The 19,159-nt window shown below is 43.2% G+C and overlaps 1 protein-coding gene across 1 annotated transcript in view; it reads right to left on the bottom strand.

Annotated features, from left to right (window-relative positions):
• SENP1 (SUMO specific peptidase 1) overlaps positions 1-19,159 on the bottom strand; it is a 357,101-nt gene that overhangs the window by 236,178 nt on the left and 101,764 nt on the right. The window lies entirely within an intron of this gene.

The following is a 19,159-nucleotide window of genomic DNA, read 5'->3' as shown; positions in this document are numbered from 1 at the left end:
CGCCCATCGGAGAACACGGGCGGGAGCTGGGATTCTTCCCATACAGATAAAAATGAAATTATCAGGTAAGCATAACTTATGTTTTCCATCTTAATATGGGAAGAGTCCACAGCTACATTCCTTACTTGTGGGAAACCTATAACCAAGCTCTAGAGTACACGGAATGCTAACGGGAGGGGAAAAAAAGAGGCGGATCCTAATCTGAGGACACCACAGCCTCAAAACCTCTCTCCCGAAGGCTGCTTCAGCAAAAGCAAAAACATCAATCTTGTAAAATTTTGGAAAAAGTATGTAAGGAGAACCAGATAGCCGCCTTACAAATCTGATCCATAGAGGCCTCATTTTTGAAGGCCCAAGAGAAAACCACTGCTCTCGTAGAAGGAGCCATAATCCTCAGAGGAGTCTTATGTCGCGCCGTTTCTATGCTCAACGGATGACACTCCACAGACAAAAAGATAAGTAAGAGGCCCTCTGACCCCCTACGCTTCCCGGAAAAGAGAACAAACAGAGAAAGAGGTTTGTCTAAATTCCTTTGTCGCCCGAAGATAGAACTTCAAGGCACAAACCACATCCAGAAAGAAGTTGTTAACGTTCCTTCGACGAAGAAGGATTAGGACATAAGAAAGGAACCACTATCTCTTGACTGATGTTGCAAATTGACACAACCTTAGGAAGAAAACCTAACTTGGTTCGTAGAACAGCCTTATCGGCAAGAAAAGCCAGATAAGGAGGGACGCATTGCAAGGCAGCAATCACAGATACTCTGCGCGCAGAAGCAATAGTCAGTAGAAAAAGAACCTTCCAAGAAAACAATTTAATGTCTTCTTCATGCATAGGCTCCAATGGAGCCCGATGCAGAACCTTAAGGACAATATTTAAACTCCAAGGAGGGGCCTTAGATCTAAACACAGGTCTGATCACAGCAGAGCCTTAAAAATGGCTGCACATCTGGAAGCTCTGCAAACCTCTTGTGCAGTAACAAAAAACAGAATTTATGCTTACCTGATAAATTACTTTCTCTTACGGTGTATTCAGTCCACGGATTCATCCTTACTTGTGGGATATTCTCAATCCCTACAGGAAGTGGCAAAGAGAGCACACAGCAAAGCTGTCCATATAGCTCCCCTCAGGCTCCGCCCCCCCAGTCATTCGACCGACGGTTAGGAGAAAAAGGAGAACCATAGGGTGCAGTGGTGACTGTAGTTATTAAAAATTAAATTTGAACCTGACTTAAATGTCAGGGCGGGCCGTGGACTGAATACACCGTAAGAGAAAGTAATTTATCAGGTAAGCATAAATTCTGTTTTCTCTTACTTGGTGTATTCAGTCCACGGATTCATCCTTACTTGTGGGATACCAATACCAAAGCAATAGGACACGGATGAAGGGAGGGGACAAGTCAAGTAACCTAAACGGAAGGCACCACTGCTTGCAAAACCTTTCTCCCAAAAATAGCCTCCGAAGAAGCAAAAGTATCGAATTTGTAAAATATGGCAAATGTATGCAGTGAAGACCAAGTCGCTGCCGTACAAATCTGTTCAACAGAAGCCTCATTCTTGAAAGCCCATGTGGGAGCCACAGCTCTAGTGGAATGAGCTGTGATTCGTTCAGGAGGCTGCAGTCCCGCAGTCTCATAAGCCAAACGGATGATGCTTTTCAGCCAAAAGGAAAGAGGTAGCAGTCGCTTTCTGACCTCTCCTCTTACCAGAATAGACAACAAACAAGGATGATGTTTGTCTGAAATCTTTAGTTGCTTTTAAATAGAATTTTAAAGCACGAACCACGTCAAGATTGTGTAAAAGTCGTTCCTTCTTAGAAACTGGATTAGGACACAGAGAAGGAACAATGATTTCCTGGTTAATATTCTTATTAGAAACCACTTTTGGAAGGAAACCAGGTTTGGTGCGCCAAACAACCTTATCTGCATGGAACACCAGATAGGGTGAATTACACTGCAAAGCAGACAATTCAGAAACTCTACAAGCAGAAGAAATGGCTACTAAAAACAAAACTTTCCAAGATAAAAACTTAATATCTATGGAATGCAAAGGTTCAATTGGAACCCCTTGAAGAACTGAAAGAACTAAATTTAGACTCCATGGAGGAGCCACAGGCTTATAAACAGCCTTGATTCTGACTAGGGCCTGTGGAAACACCTGAACGTCTGGTACAGCAGCCAGACGCTTATGTAACAGAACAGACAGAGCAGATATCTGTCCCTTTAAGGAACTAGCTGACAGACCCTTCTCCAATCCTTCTTGGAGAAAAGACAATATCCTTGGAATCCTAATCTTACTCCACGAGTAACCCTTGTATTTAACACCAACAAAGATATTTCCGCCATATCTTATGGTAAATTTTCCTGGTGACAGGCTTTCTGGCCTGTATCAGAGTGTCTATAACTGATTCAGAGAAACCACGCTTAGCTAGAATTAAGCGTTCAATTTCCAAGCAGTCAGTTGCAGAGAAACTAGATTTGGATGCTTGAAAGGACCTTAATTAGAAGATCCTGCCTCGATGGCAGTTCCCATGGTGGGACCGATGACATATCCACTAGGTGTGCATGCCAAGTCCTGCGTGGCCACGCAGGCGCTATCAGAATTACCGAAGCCTTCTCCTGTTTGATTCTGGCTGCTAGCCGAGGGAGAAGAGGAAACGGTGGAAAGACATAAGCTAGACTGAACGACCAAGGCGCTATTAATGCATCTATCAATGCTGCCTTGGGATCCCTGGATCTGGATCCATAAAGGGTAAGTTTGGTGTTCTGACGGGACGCCATCAGATCCAATTCTGGAATGCCCCATAGCTGAGTCAGCTGAGCAAAAACCTCCGGGTGGAGTTCCCACTCCCCCGGATGGAAAGTCTGACGACTTAGAAAATCCGCCTCCCAGTTGTCTACCCCTGGGATGTGAATTGCAGATAGATGGCAGGAGTGATCCTCCGCCCATTTGATGATCTTGGATACTACCTTCATCGCTAGGGAACTTTTTGTTCCTCCCTGATGATTGATGTACGCTACAGTCATGATGTTGTCCGACAATGAGAAATGTGGAACCTTCCCCTTGGGGGAGAATCCTTGAATTCTAGAAGGTACCCCTGAGCAACTATTTCTAATGCCCAGGGATCTGGAACATCTCTTGCCCAAGCCTGAGCGAAGAGAGAAAGTCTGCCCCCTACTCGATCTAATCCTGGATCGGGGGCTACCCCCTCATGCTGTCTTGGTAGCAGGAGCAGGCTTCTTGGCCTGTTTACCCTTATTCCAGCCCTGCAGGGGTTTCCAAGTTGCTTTGGGCTGGGAAGCATTATCTTGCTTTGCGGCAGCAGAGGTTGTGGCAGGTCCGCTCCTGAAGTTGCGAAAGGAGCTAAAATTAGGCCGTTTAAGGCCAAAAACAAGGCTATCTTGTGGCAGGGCATGGCCCTTGCCCCCAGTGATATCTGAAATAATTTCTTTCAGCTCTGGGCCAAATAGGGTTTGCCCCTTGAAGGGAATATTTAACAGTTTCATTTTGGACGACACATCAGCCGACCACGATTTGGGCCAAAGCGATCTTCGCGCCATGATGGCAAAACCTGAGTTTTTCGCCGCTAGCTTAGCTAAATAGAGAGCGGCATCAGTGATAAAAGAATTAGCCAGCTTTAGAGCATGAATTCTATCCATGACCTCATCATATGAAGTCTCCCTCTGGAGCGACTCCTCCAGGGCCTCGAACCAAAAAGCCGCTGCAGTAGTTACTGGAATAATGCAGGCAATTGGTTGAAGAAGAAAAACTTTGCTGAACAAAAATTTTCTTCAGCAAACCTTCCAATTTTTTATCCATAGGATCTTTGAAAGCACAACTGTCCTCTATTGGTATAGTTGTATGCTTAGCAAGTGTTGAAACAGCCCCTCTACCTTGGGGACCGTCTGCCACGCGTCCCCGCCTGGTGTCATTTATGGGGAACATTTTCTTAAATATAGGTGGGGGAACAAAGGGTACACCTGGTCTCTCCCACTCCTTAGGCACAATATCCGCCACCCTCTTTGGGATCGGAAATGCCTCAGTGTATACAGGGACCTCTAAAAACCTGTCCATTTTACATAATTTTTCAGGGACCACCGTGGGGTCACAATCATCCAGCGTAGCTAAAACCTCCTTGAGCAGGACGCGGAAGGTGTTTCAGCTTAAATTTAAACGCTAAGGAATCTGACTCTGCCTGCTGAGAAACTTTTCCTGTGTCAGAAATTTCTCCCTCAGACAGACCGTCCCTCACTGCTACTTCTGAGTTTTGTGAGGGTACTACAGATAAATTATCTAAAGCTTCAGATTGCTCATCCTCTGTATTTAAAACTGAGCTATCGCGCTTTTTTTTTTTTTTTGGAAAAACCGGCAGTTTGGATAAAAATGCTGCAAGTCAATTATCCATTACTGCTGCTAATTGTTGTAAAGTAATAGGGGCCAATGCGCTAGAGGTACTAGGCAACGCTTGCGCGGGCGTAACTGGTGTCGACACATGGGGAGAGGAAGGAGGACTATCCTCATTACCTTCCGTCAAAGAATCATCTTGGGCTACATTTTTAAGTGTCAATGCATGGTCATTAAAATGTTTAAATACCTTAGCACACTTTAAAAACAAATGCAATGGGGGTACCGCCATGGCTTTTAAACACATAGAACAAGGTCTATCAGTAGGCTCAGACATGTTAGACAGAATTAGATAGCACTCAAATACATAAAAATACACTTTTTGAAAAAATGTTACTGTGCCTTTAAATAATAAACCGCACACACTTTACCAAATCTCAAAAAAACACACGATCTTTATGAAATTTACACCATATGATCACAATGCTTTGAAAAGATTGCACACCAAGTTTCAAGTCAATTAACCCCTTATTGCCCAAACCGGAGCAAATTGAAGCTGGCCACCAGTTTAACACACTACCCTCCTTGGGGATTAGTTTTGGAACAAAAATAAGCCTCCCTGTAGTCCTCCTGCAATCTCTGGACTCTACATGTGAAGCTGCATGAAGCTATCTTGTAAAATAACTGAGCAAATGAGGCGCAAAAATTAGGCCCTCTCCCTCTTCACTCCGGAGTTGTGAGGCCTTCCTAAGCCAAATTAGGTGTCTAAAATTATGCCAGGCGTATAAAACCCCTAAAAACAGAATTTATGCTTACCTGATAAATTACTTTCTCCAACGGTGTGTCCGGTCCACGGCGTCATCCATTACTTGTGGGAAATATTATCCCCCACAGGGAAAGGCAAGGAGAGCACACAGCAAGAGCTGTCCATATAGCTCCCCCTCTGGCTCCGCCCCCCAGTCATTCGACCGATGGTTAGGAGAAAAAGGAGAAACTATAGGGTGCCGTGGTGACTGTAGTGTATAAAGAAAAAAAAATTTCAACCTGATTAGGAAACCAGGGCGGGCCGTGGACCGGACACACCGTTGGAGAAAGTAATTTATCAGGTAAGCATAAATTCTGTTTTCTCCAACATTGGTGTGTCCGGTCCACGGCGTCATCCATTACTTGTGGGAACCAATACCAAAGCTTTAGGACACTGATGAGGGGAGGGAGCAAATCAGGTTACCTAAATGGAAGGCACCACGGCTTGCAAAACCTTTCTCCCAAAAATAGCCTCCGAAGAAGCATAAGTATCAAATTTGTAGAATTTGGCAAAAGTGTGCAGAGAGGACCAAGTCGCTGCCTTACATATCTGATCAACAGAAGCCTCGTTCTTGTAGGCCCATGTGGAAGCCACAGCCCTAGTAGAGTGAGCTGTGATTCGGTCAGGAGGTTGCCGTCCGGCAGTCTCATAAGCCAATCGAATAATGCTTTTCAGCCAGAAAGAGAGAGAGGTAGCAGTAGCTTTTTGACCTCTCCTCTTACCAGAGTAAACGACAAACAAAGATGGTTTGTCTAAAATCTTTTGTTGCTTCTAAGTAGAACTTTAAAGCACAAACAACATCTAAATTGTGTAATAAACGTTCCTTCTTTGAAACTGGATTCGGACACAGAGAAGGAACAACTATTTCCTGGTTAATATTCTTGTTGGAAACAACTTTTGGAAGAAAACCAGGCTTAGTACGCAAAACAACCTTATCTGAATGGAAAACCAGATAGGGTGGATTACATTGCAAAGCAGATAATTCAGAAACTCTTATAGCAGAAGAAATAGCAACCAAAAACAGAACTTTTAAGATAATAACTTAATATCTATGGAATGTAAAGGTTCAAACGGAACCCCTTGAAGAACTGAAAGAACTAAATTTAGACTCCAAGGAGGAGGCATGGGTCTGTAAACAGGCTTGATTCTAACCAAAGCCTGAACAAAAGATTGTACATCTGGCACAGCTGCCAGTCGTTTGTGTAACAAGACGGATAAAGCGGAAATCTGTCCTTTTAGAGAACTAGCTGACAACCCTTTATCCAAACCTTCTTGGAGAAAGGAGAGAATCTTTGGAATTTTAATCTTACTCCAGGAGAATCCCTTGGATTCACACCAGCAGATATATTTTTTCCATATTTTATGGTAAATCTTTCTAGTCACAGGTTTTCTGGCTTGGACCAGAGTATCTATCACAGAATTCGAGAACCCACGCTTTGATAAAATCAAGCGTTCAATTTCCAAGCAGTCAGCTGCAGAGAAACTAGATTTGGATGTTCGAATGGACCTTGTACTAGAAGATCCTGTCTCAAAGGTAGCTTCCATGGTGGAGCCGATGACATATTCACCAGGTCTGCATACCAAGTCCTGCGTGGCCACGCAGGAGCTATCAGAATCACAGAGGCCTTCTCCTGTTTGATCCTGGCTACGAGCCTGGGAAGGAGAGGAAACGGTGGAAACACATACGCTAGGTTGAACGACCAAGGCGCCACTAATGCATCCACTAGAGTCGCCTTGGGATCCCTGGATCTGGACCCGTAGCAAGGAATCTTGAAGTTCTGACGGGACGCCATTAGATCCATGTCTGGAATGCCCCATAATTGGGTTAACTGAGCAAAGACCTCCGGGTGGAGTTCCCACTCCCCCGGATGGAAAGTCTGACGACTCAAATAGTCCGCCTCTGCATGCACTGCCTTAAAATCTACTGCGTAGCTGAAGTGCTAAAATGAGGCCTCCTCCCTCAGTACACTAGAGTGAAGGGGCCTTCCTGACTAGATTTAGGTGTCTAAAGCAAGCCAGATCAATAAAAAAACGTCCCCAAGTGTAAATGAGCTTATAAAACATTTCAATTGCCATCATATTGTAATAAAAACCAATCGATTTGGCCCCTAACAGTGTCTACCAGCATAAAAATCAAAAAGGGGAAGCCTGTTATCTTTTTTACTGAGGTGAAAGAAAAAGGGCTTACCGTTTTCCCTGAGGGGAAAAATGACTGTCATCTAGCATTAGCCTGTGTTGTTAGAAGGAGACTAGTCATACCTGAAGCAGATGAGTCTGCAAACTGTTACCCCCAACTGAAGTTCTCTGGTTTCAACAGTCCTGCGTGGTAACAGTAATGGATTTTAGTTACTTGTGCTAAAATCATAGCCCTCTTAAACAGAAATCTTCATCACTTTTCTGTTGTAGAGTAAATAGTACAAGCCAGCACTATTTTAAAATAAACTCTTGATAGAAGAATAAAAAACTACAACTAACACCACAAACTCCTCACCATCCCCGTGGAGATGCTACTTGTTCAGAGCGGCAAGGAGAATGACTGGGGGGCGGAGCCAGAGGGGGAGCTATATGGACAGCTCTTGCTGTGTGCTCTCCTTGCCTTTCCCTGTGGGGGAGAATATTTCCCACAAGTAATGGATGACGCCGTGGACCGGACACACCAATGTTGGAGAAAAGTGTTCCAAACATGATAAACACTTGTGCAAACATCAGATTATATTAAAAAATAATCGATTTTACCCATAACAGTGTCCACCAGTGATTTAAGCCCTATAAAATAAGCCATCCTTCTATACCGAGTCTCAGAAAATGGCTTACCTTCCCTTCCCACATGGGGATTACTATCAGTCTTCTAGCATTACTTGGTCTTGTTAGAAAAATGACTGATCATACCTGAAGCAGTTAAGCCTGCAAATTGTTCCCCCCCAACTGAAGTTCTCTGGTTTCAACAGTCCTGCGTGGGAACAGCAATGGATTTTAGTTACTGGTGCTAAAATCATATTCCTCTCTGCAGAAATCTTCATCATTTTCTGCTGCAGAGTAAATAGTACAAGCCGGCACTATTTTAAAATAACAAACTCTTGATAGAAGAATAAAAAACATAATTTATGCTTACCTGATAAATTCCTTTCTTCTGTTGTGTGATCAGTCCACGGGTCATCATTACTTCTGGGATATAACTCCTCCCCAACAGGAAATGCAAGAGGATTCACCCAGCAGAGCTGCATATAGCTCCTCCCCTCTACGTCAGTCCCAGTCATTCGACCAAGAATCAACGAGAAAGGAGTAACCAAGGGTGAAGTGGTGACTGGAGTATAATTTAAAAGATATTTACCTGCCTTAAAACAGGGCGGGCCGTGGACTGATCACACAACAGAAGAAAGGAATTTATCAGGTAAGCATAAATTATGTTTTCTTCTGTTATGTGTGATCAGTCCACGGGTCATCATTACTTCTGGGATACCAATACCAAAGCAAAAGTACACGGATGACGGGAGGGATAGGCAGGCTCATTATATAGAAGGAACCACTGCCTGAAGAACCTTTCTCCCAAAAATAGCCTCCGAAGAAGCAAAAGTGTCAAATTTGTAAAATTTGGAAAAAGTATGAAGCGAAGACCAAGTTGCAGCCTTGCAAATCTGTTCAACAGAGGCCTCATTCTTAAAGGCCCAAGTGGAAGCCACAGCTCTAGTGGAGTGAGCTGTAATTCTTTCAGGAGGCTGCTGTCCAGCAGTCTCATAGGCTAAACGTATTATGCTACGAAGCCAAAAAGAGAGAGAGGTAGCAGAAGCTTTTTGACCTCTCCTCTGTCCAGAGTAAACGACAAACAAGGAAGAAGTTTGGCGAAAATCTTTAGTTGCCTGCAAGTAGAACTTGAGGGCACGAACTACATCCAGATTGTGTAGAAGACGTTCCTTCTTTGAAGAAGGATTTGGACACAAGGATGGTACAACAATCTCTTGATTGATGTTCCTGTTAGAGACTACCTTAGGTAAGAACCCAGGTTTAGTACGCAGAACTACCTTGTCTGAGTGAAAAATCAGATAAGGGGAATCACAATGTAAGGCTGATAACTCAGAGACTCTTCGAGCCGAGGAAATAGCCATTAAAAACAGAACTTTCCAAGATAACATTTTTATATCAATGGAATGAAGGGGTTCAAACGGAACACCCTGTAAAACGTTAAGAACTAAGTTTAAACTCCATGGTGGAGCAACAGCTTTAAATACAGGCTTGATCCTAGCTAAAGCCTGACAAAAGGACTGGACGTCTGGATTTTCTGACAGACGTCTGTGTAACAAGATGGACAGAGCTGAAATCTGTCCCTTTAATGAACTAGCTGATAAACCCTTTTCTAAACCTTCTTGTAGAAAAGACAATATCCTAGCGATCCTAACCTTACTCCAGGAGTAACCTTTGGATTCGCACCAGTATAGGTATTTCCGCCATATTTTATGGTAAATCCTTCTGGTAACAGGCTTCCTAGCCTGAATCAGGGTATCAATAACCGACTCAGAAAAACCACGTTTTGATAAAATCAAGCGTTCAATTTCCAAGCAGTCAGCTTCAGAGAAGTTAGATTTTGATGTTTGAATGGACCCTGTATCAGAAGGTCCTGTCTTAGAGGTAGAGACCAAGGCGGACAGGATGACATGTCCACCAGATCTGCATACCAAGTCCTGCGTGGCCATGCAGGTGCTATTAGAATTACTGATGCTCTCTCCTGTTTGATTTTGGCAATCAATCGAGGAAGCAGCGGGAAGGGTGGAAACACATAAGCCATCCTGAAGTTCCAAGGTGCTGTCAAAGCATCTATCAGAACTGCTCCCGGATCCCTGGATCTGGACCCGTAGCGAGGAAGTTTGGCGTTCTGGCGAGACGCCATGAGATCTATCTCTGGTTTGCCCCAACGTCGAAGTATTTGGGCAAAGACCTCCGGATGAAGTTCCCACTCCCCCGGATGAAAAGTCTGGCGACTCAAGAAATCCGCCTCCCAGTTCTCCACTCCCGGGATGTGGATTGCTGACAGGTGGCAAGAGTGAGACTCTGCCCAGCGAATTATCTTTGATACTTCCATCATTGCTAGGGAGCTTCTTGTCCCTCCCTGATGGTTGATGTAAGCTACAGTCGTGATGTTGTCCGACTGAAACCTGATGAACCCCCGAGTTGTTAACTGGGGCCAAGCCAGAAGGGCATTGAGAACTGCTCTCAATTCCAGAATGTTTATTGGAAGGAGACTCTCCTCCTGATTCCATAGTCCCTGAGCCTTCAGAGAATTCCAGACAGCGCCCCAACCTAGTAGGCTGGCGTCTGTTGTTACAATTGTCCAGTCTGGCCTGCTGAATGGCATCCCCCTGGACAGGTGTGGCCGATGAAGCCACCATAGAAGAGAATTTCTGGTCTCTTGATTCAGATTCAGAGTAGGGGACAAATCTGAGTAATCCCCATTCCACTGACTTAGCATGCATAATTGCAGCGGTCTGAGGTGAAGGCGTGCAAAAGGTACTATGTCCATTGCCGCTACCATTAAGCCGATCACCTCCATGCATTGAGCTACTGACGGGTGTTGAATGGAATGAAGGACGCGGCATGCATTTTGAAGCTTTGTTAACCTGTCTTCTGTCAGGTAAATCTTCATTTCTACAGAATCTATAAGAGTCCCCAAGAATGGAACTCTTGTGAGAGGAAAAAGAGAACTCTTCTTTTCGTTCACTTTCCATCCATGCGACCTTAGAAATGCCAGAACTAACTCTGTATGAGACTTGGCAGTTTGAAAGCTTGAAGCTTGTATTAGAATGTCGTCTAGGTACGGAGCTACCGAAATCCCTCGCGGTCTTAGTACCGCTAGAAGGGCACCCAGAACCTTTGTGAAGATTCTTGGAGCCGTAGCCAGTCCGAATGGAAGAGCTACAAACTGGTAGTGCCTGTCTAAGAAGGCAAACCTTAGGTACCGGTGATGATCTTTGTGGATCGGTATGTGAAGGTAAGCATCCTTTAAATCCACTGTGGTCATGTACTGACCCTCTTGGATCATGGGTAAGATTGTCCGAATAGTTTCCATTTTGAACGATGGAACTCTTAGGAATTTGTTTAGAATCTTTAAATCTAAGATTGGCCTGAAAGTTCCCTCTTTTTTGGGAACCACAAACAGGTTTGAGTAGAACCCTTGTCCTTGTTCCGACCGCGGAACCGGATGGATCACTCCCATTAATAACAGATCTTGTACGCAGCGTAGAAACGCTTCTTTCTTTATCTGGTTTGTTGACAACCTTGACAGATGAAATCTCCCTCTTGGGGGAGATAATTTGAAGTCTAGAAGGTATCCCTGAGATATGATCTCTAGAGCCCAGGGATCCTGAACATCTCTTGCCCAGGCCTGGGCAAAGAGAGAGAGTCTGCCCCCCACTAGATCCGGTCCCGGATCGGGGGCTCTCGGTTCATGCTGTCTTTGGGGCAGCAGCAGGTTTCCTGGCCTGCTTGCTCTTGTTCCAGGACTGGTTAGGCTTCCAGCCTTGCCTGTAACGAGCAACAGCTCCTTCCTGTTTTGGTGCAGTGGAGGTTGATGCTGCTCCTGTTTTGAAATTCCGAAAGGGACGAAAATTAGACTGTCTAGCCTTAGCTTTGGCTTTGTCTTGAGGTAGGGCGTGGCCCTTACCACCTGTAATGTCAGCGATAATTTCTTTCAAACCGGGCCCAAATAAAGACTGCCCCTTGAAAGGTATATTAAGTAATTTGGACTTAGAAGTCACATCAGCTGACCAGGATTTTAGCCACAGCGCCCTACGTGCCTGTATGGCGAATCCTGAGTTCTTAGCCGTAAGTTTAGTTAAATGTACTACGGCCTCCGAAATGAAAGAATTAGCTAGTTTAAGGACTCTAAGCCTGTCCGTAATGTCGTCTAGCGTAGATGAACTAAGGTTCTCTTCCAGCGACTCAATCCAAAATGCTGCCGCAGCCGTAATCGGCGCGATACATGCAAGGGGTTGTAATATAAAACCTTGTTGAACAAACATTTTCTTAAGGTAACCCTCTAACTTTTTATCCATTGGATCTGAAAAAGCACAGCTATCCTCCACCGGGATAGTGGTACGCTTAGCTAAAGTAGAAACTGCTCCCTCCACCTTGGGGACCGTCTGCCATAAGTCCCTAGTGGTGGCGTCTATTGGGAACATCTTTCTAAATATTGGAGGGGGTGAGAACGGCACACCGGGTCTATCCCACTCCTTAGTAACAATTTCAGTTAGTCTCTTAGGTATAGGAAAAACGTCAGTACTCGCCGGTACCGCAAAGTATTTATCCAACCTACACAGTTTCTCTGGTATTGCAACGGTGTTACAATCGTTAAGAGCTGCTAAGACCTCCCCTAGTAATACACGGAGGTTCTCCAATTTAAATTTAAAATTTGAAATATCTGAGTCCAATTTGTTTGGATCAGAACCGTCACCCACAGAATGAAGCTCTCCGTCCTCATGCTCTGCGAGCTGTGACGCAGTATCAGACATGGCCCTAGCATTGTCAGCGCACTCTGTTCTCACCCCAGAGTGATCACGCTTGCCTCTTAGTTCTGGTAATTTAGACAAAACTTCAGTCATAACAGTAGCCATATCTTGTAATGTTATCTGTAATGGCCGCCCAGATGTACTAGGCGCCATAATATCACGCACCTCCCGGGCGGGAGATGCAGGTACTGCCGCGTGAGGCGAGTTAGTCGGCATAACTCTCCCCTCGCTGTTTGGTGAAATTTGTTCACATTGTACAGATTGACTTTTATTTAAAGTAGCATCAATACAGTTAGTACATAAATTTCTATTGGGCTCCACCTTGGCATTGGAACAAATGACACAGATATCTTCCTCTGAGTCAGACATGTTTAACACACTAGCAAAAAACTTACAACTTGGTTATAATCTTTTTTAGCAAAAAAAATACTGTGCCTCAAAGAGGTACTAAACGATTAAATAACAGTTGAAATAATGAACTGAAAAGCAGTTATAGCATCAAACTTTAAAACAACACAACTCTTAGCAAAGGTTTGTTCCCATTAGTAAAATAACAATAATTAAATTTGACATAAAAAGTACAAAGCAACGTTTTTATGCACAGTCACTATAAGAATTCTCACAGCTCTGCTGAGAGAAGTTACCTCCCTTCAAAGAAGTTTGAAGACCCCTGAGATCTGTCAGAGATGAACCGGATCATGCAGGAAAAATAAAAGTGACTGACTGGAATTTTTTGATGCGTAGTAAAGAGCGCCAAAAACGGCCCCTCCCTCTCCCACACAGCAGTGAAGAGAAACGAAACTGTCACAATTACAAGCAAAAAACTGCCAAGTGGAAAATAATGCCCAAATATCTATTCACACAGTACCTCAGCAATGTAAACGATTCTACATTCCAGCAAAAACGTTTAACATGATAAATAGTTATTAAAAGTATTAGTGACCTTTAGCAGAGTAGTTCCGGTGAAATACCATCCCCAGAATACTGAAGTGTATACATACATGTCATTTTAACGGTATGGCAGGATTTTCTCATCAATTCCATTCAGAAAATAAAAACTGCTACATACCTCAATGCAGATTCATCTGCCCGCTGTCCCCTGATCTGAAGCCTTTACCTCCCTCAGATGGCCGAGAACAGCAATATGATCTTAACTACTCCGGTTAAAATCATAGTAAAAAACTCTGGCAGATTCTTCCTCAAACTCTGCCAGAGAAGTAATAACACGCTCCGGTGCTATTGTAAAATAACAAACTTTTGATTGAAGTCATAAAAACTAAGTATAATCACCATAGTCCTCTCACACATCCTATCTAGTCGTTGGGTGCAAGAGAATGACTGGGACTGACGTAGAGGGGAGGAGCTATATGCAGCTCTGCTGGGTGAATCCTCTTGCATTTCCTGTTGGGGAGGAGTTATATCCCAGAAGTAATGATGACCCGTGGACTGATCACACATAACAGAAGAAAACTACAACTAAACACCACATACTCTTTACCACCCCCGTGGAGATGCTACTAGTTAGAGCGGCAAAGAGAATGACTGGGGGGGCGGAGCCTGAGGGGAGCTATATGGACAGCTTTGCTGTGTGCTCTCTTTGCCACTTCCTGTAGGGATTGAGAATATCCCACAAGTAAGGATGAATCCGTGGACTGAATACACCAAGTAAGAGAAACAGGGCTGAAAACTGTCCCTTCAGGGGACTTGCAGAAAAGCCCTTCTCCAGTTCACCCTGGAGAACAGAATAAGTAGGTCCTCCACACCTTATGATAGATGCGACGAGCAACCAGCTTATGAGCTTGAATGAGAGTAAAAATAACTCAGAAAACCCTCTTTGCTAGGACTAAGTTTTCAATCTCCACGCAGTCAGCTTCAGAGAATCTAGACATTGATGAACACCAGATCCCTGCGACAAGGTAACTTCCACGGAGGAGATGATGACATCCTCACTAGATACGCAAACCATATCCTTCGCGGCCAAGACGGAGCAGTCAGTATCACCGACGTCTGCTTGACTCGAGCCACTACACTAGGAAGTAGTGTTAGCGGTCGGAAAGGATCAATTAGATTGAACCTCCAAGGCACCGCTAATGCATCTATTAGCTCCGCCTGAGGATCCCTGTACCTCGACCCCTATCTGGGTAGTTTGGCATTGAGACGTTATACGATCTTCCTCTTGCAAATCTCTGCATACACTCAGGATGGAGAGACCATTCTCCTGGATGAAAGGATTGTCTGCTGAGGACCCAGTCTAGGCTGTAGTCTCCAACCGCAAACATGGACAGGCTTTCAGTCAAGTGATAAGTTTTAAAATCACTTTTATTAAAACAATGGTCTTTAAAAATACAGTGTATACATATATCACTGTGTATTAAAATGCAACTAGTTTCTCAGCTAGCTTGCCGTTTCCTCAGGCATCTAACAACCTGACTGAGAGCTCAAGAATATATACTACATTTAACCAATAGAAACACATTAGGGTGGTTACACCCCTAAACACAGCTGTTCACCTTAATTAGATATCTATTTAACCCTTATGTTTGTCAGGCATAGTTATTTCATGATGAAACCAATACAATATAAACACATAGTTAAAATCCAAATCCTTTGTGTGTAGAAAAAAACAAAAAAAGTTGTATTTTTTAATAAAAAAGACACGAGAATATGAATTTGGAGTTTTTAGCTAATCAGTACATTAAATTATTCAATATTAGATTTAAGGGTATACACTAAGGGCACAATGTGCTACACACACCCCACCCCCTCCTCCAAAACTCCAATCTAACAGTTGACAAAGGATACAATTTTTTAAACCTTGAAGAAGGAATAAAAGTACCAGGCCTATTCCTTTCCTTAGAAATATCGGAAATAGTATCAGGAACTGGAAAAACCTCTGGAATAACCACAGGAGGTTTATAAACAGAATTTAAATGTTTACTAGTTTTAATATCAAGAGGACTAGTTTCCTCCATATCTAATGTAATCAACACTTCTTTTAACAAAGAACGAATATACTCCATTTTAAATAAGAGGATTTGTCAGTGTCAATATCTGAAGCAGGATCTTCTGAATCAGATCCTCATCAGAGAAAGATAAATCAGTATGTTGCCGGTCATTTGAAATTTCATCAACTCTATGAGAAGTTTTAAAAGACCTTTTACGTTTATTAGAAGGTGGAATGGCAGACAAAGCCTTCTGAATAGAATCAGAAATTATTTTAAATTTACAGGTATATCTTGTGCATTAGATGTTGAGGGAACAGCAACAGGTAATGAACTACTACTGATGGAAACATTTTCTGCATGTAAAAGTTTATCATGACAACTATTACAAACCACAGCTGGAGGTATAATCTCCACAAGTTTACAACAAATGCACTTAGCTTTGGTAGAACCGTTATTAGGCAGCAGGAATCCAGCAGTAAATTCTGAGACAGGATCAGATTGAGACATCTTGCAAATCTGAGAGAAAAAAACTACATATAAAGCAAAATTATCAATTTCCTTATATGGCAGTTTCAGGAATGGGAAAGAATACAAACAGCATAGCCCTCTGACAGAAAAAGGCCAGAGGCAAAAGGAAAGGGGTTTTAAATAATGAAAATATTTGCGCAAAAAGCACAAAAAGCAGAAAAATATTTTTTTGGCGCCAAAAACGTCCGGAAACGAAACACTTGTGTCATAGATGATGCAACCTTGTGAAGGACTCTGAAATGACGAGCTGGCGTCAACGAACGTAACTTTGCGCCAAAAAAATCTCACGCCAAAAATGACGCAATAAATTTTGCCATATTGCGCCCTCGCGAGCCTAATTCTGCCTGCAAATTTAAAAGACAGTCAATTGAAAAAGACTAAACCCCAGGTAAAAAATAATTTTTCATAAAAAAGTTTTTCCCAGATATGAAACTGACAGTCTGCAAAAAAAGAAATATACTGAAAACCTGAATCATGGCAAATATAAGTACAATACATATATTTAGAACTTTATATAAATACATAAAGTGCCAAACCATAGCTGAGAGTGTCTTAAGTAAATGAAAACCTACTTACCAAAAAGACAACCATCCACATATAGCAGATAGCCAAACCAGTACTGAAACGGTTATCAGTAGAGGTAATGGAATATGAGAGTATATCGTCGATCTGAAAAGGGAGGTAGGAGACGAATCTCTACGACCAATAACAGAGAACCTATGAAATAGATCTCTGTGAGGAAAACCATTGCATTCAATAGGTGATACTCCCTTCACATCCCTCTGACATTCACTGTACTCAGAGGAATCAGGCTTCAAAAAATGCTGAGAAGCGCATATCAACGTAGAAATCTTAGCAAAAACTTACTTCACCAACTCCATAGGAGGCAAAGTTTGTAAAACTGAACTGTGGGTGTGGTGAGGGGTGTATTTATAGGCATTTTGAGATTTGGGAAACTTTGCCCCTCCTGGTAGGATTGTATATCCCATACGTCACTAGCTCATGGACTCTCGCCAATTACATGAAAGAAACAGAAATTTTTAACAGAGGACTAACATGTCCAACAACTGCCGAAGAAGTAATAAAGAGTATCAATTCCAGAAAGTTCCTGAAGGAAACAAAAAAGACATCCCATCGGATATAAAATATAAGGCAAAAAGACACAGGCCTACCCGCAGGACCAGCCAAACGGAGCCCTATCACAAAAAACTGGGAAAGATCTCAAACAAATGACAATCAGGAGATTACTTCATCCCCACATGTCTAAAGAGGTGCACCATTCGAATTATCAGACTGAAATTCCCCGTATCAGGTAACGATAGGGTCATTCAATAACTGAAAAACATGTCTGAGCAACACGCAAAGGCACGCAATCCTGTAACGGAAGGCACAACACTCAGGGACATATACCCCCGCGGGGAAATGCAGAGGCCCTCCCCAAGGCAAAAGGCCCGGGACAATAGAGCACAAGCACATTCTCAAATAAACGTCTGGACTCTGCAGACGAACAATCGCCAACATGATGTGGAAGCGAAAACGTGCTGCAACCTCAGGGGGAAACACGCCACCCCACATGGAGGAACCATGAACTGGGTTACCCTCATGTGCATAAGTATGATTTTATATGGAACTTGCCTCTCGGAGGACAGGACCCCCAGAGGCGGATGGCTCAGCAGTCCCCTGATTTCCCGAGCCTGAGGAACCAGGCACTCTGAAATGGCATACGGAACAAAACTGGTTGACATGCGTCAACGAGGCCACTCAGAATTCATCACCTGATACAGAATCTCAAATCTTGTAACTGAATCTGAAATTAACACACATAACTGGATAGAGGATATATAAATATGGACTAAAGTAAACTAAAATGGCACCTGACACCCCCAATGGCTGGGGCACTCACCACCTATGACCAGACCCCTGCAGACTAGAAAAATTCCTTCGTCACACGGTCAGTAATGTGGAAATGGAACAACGGAACGTAGCCACGCCTGAACACAAGGTGAACCGTACAGTCCAAACAAGCGTGCCCAACCAAAAGGCTGCGTCACTTCCAAAGGCCTCAATGTTCCAACCACGAGCCCAGTAAACAACGCACATAAGTAGGTTGAATCACATAACAAACATGATTATAAAACCCCTCCCTGTTCAATAACCCCCCTCAGGAGATATTAACCCTCAATTCCAAGATACTAAGAGAGACTGACTGAGATCCTTATTTAGACCCGCAAGGCGGTAGCCTCTCGGGAAACATTCACATTACAATACATTGTAAATAAAGTAAAATGAAACAATCTTACCGGAATCTACGCTGTGGAACGGCCCTTCAAGTGTGACTGATAGTAGCATCGCCTCCGCCATGGACTTGAGAGAAGAAAGGCGGCAGCGAAACAAAGTTAGACAACACTGATTGCTTGAGGAGCTGTTAATATGAGTCGGGATGATTTCGCAGAAAGAAACTCCCTGCATCTCCAGGCTCTAACTTTCATCCAAGCCCTCACTGAGAGACTGACAGGACTACTTAAAACTCCTGTCCCATGCCGAAGAGTAATTCTGACACTTCTCTGCCATCCTCCTGGGACGAAATGCAAAGAATGACTGGGGGATGAGGGGAGTGGGAGGAGTATTTAAGCCTTTGGCTGGGTTGTTTTTGCCTCCTCCTGGTGGCCAGGATCTTATTTCCCAAAAGTAATGAATGCAGCTGTGGACTCTTTCCATTTAAGAAGAAAAAACTATTAAAATAAAAGTATAAAGCACTAAGGACAATATATCAATAACAGGACAAAGCCATTGTCCTGTTATTGAAAACAAAAAACATTTAATCAGCAATAGCATGCAATCAGTTAATAATGGTGCACATCAATTTAAATAGCTCCCATAAATCTAGGGCTTGGTGTAAATAACAAGCTTGACACCATATAACACAATGCATAGTCCCAAATCACCTGATTTAATATAAACAATCTAAATGATAACTGCTATTATTTCTGGGTTGCATATAAGCCAGGAGAAGTTATTTAAAAAAAAAAAAAAAAAACTTAC

The sequence above is a fragment of the Bombina bombina genome, chromosome 3, assembly GCF_027579735.1.
Source record: "Bombina bombina isolate aBomBom1 chromosome 3, aBomBom1.pri, whole genome shotgun sequence".
Taxonomy (NCBI): domain Eukaryota; kingdom Metazoa; phylum Chordata; class Amphibia; order Anura; family Bombinatoridae; genus Bombina; species Bombina bombina.
The sequence above is the reverse complement of the archived record's forward strand: the minus strand, read 5'-3'. Positions and strand labels throughout refer to the sequence as shown.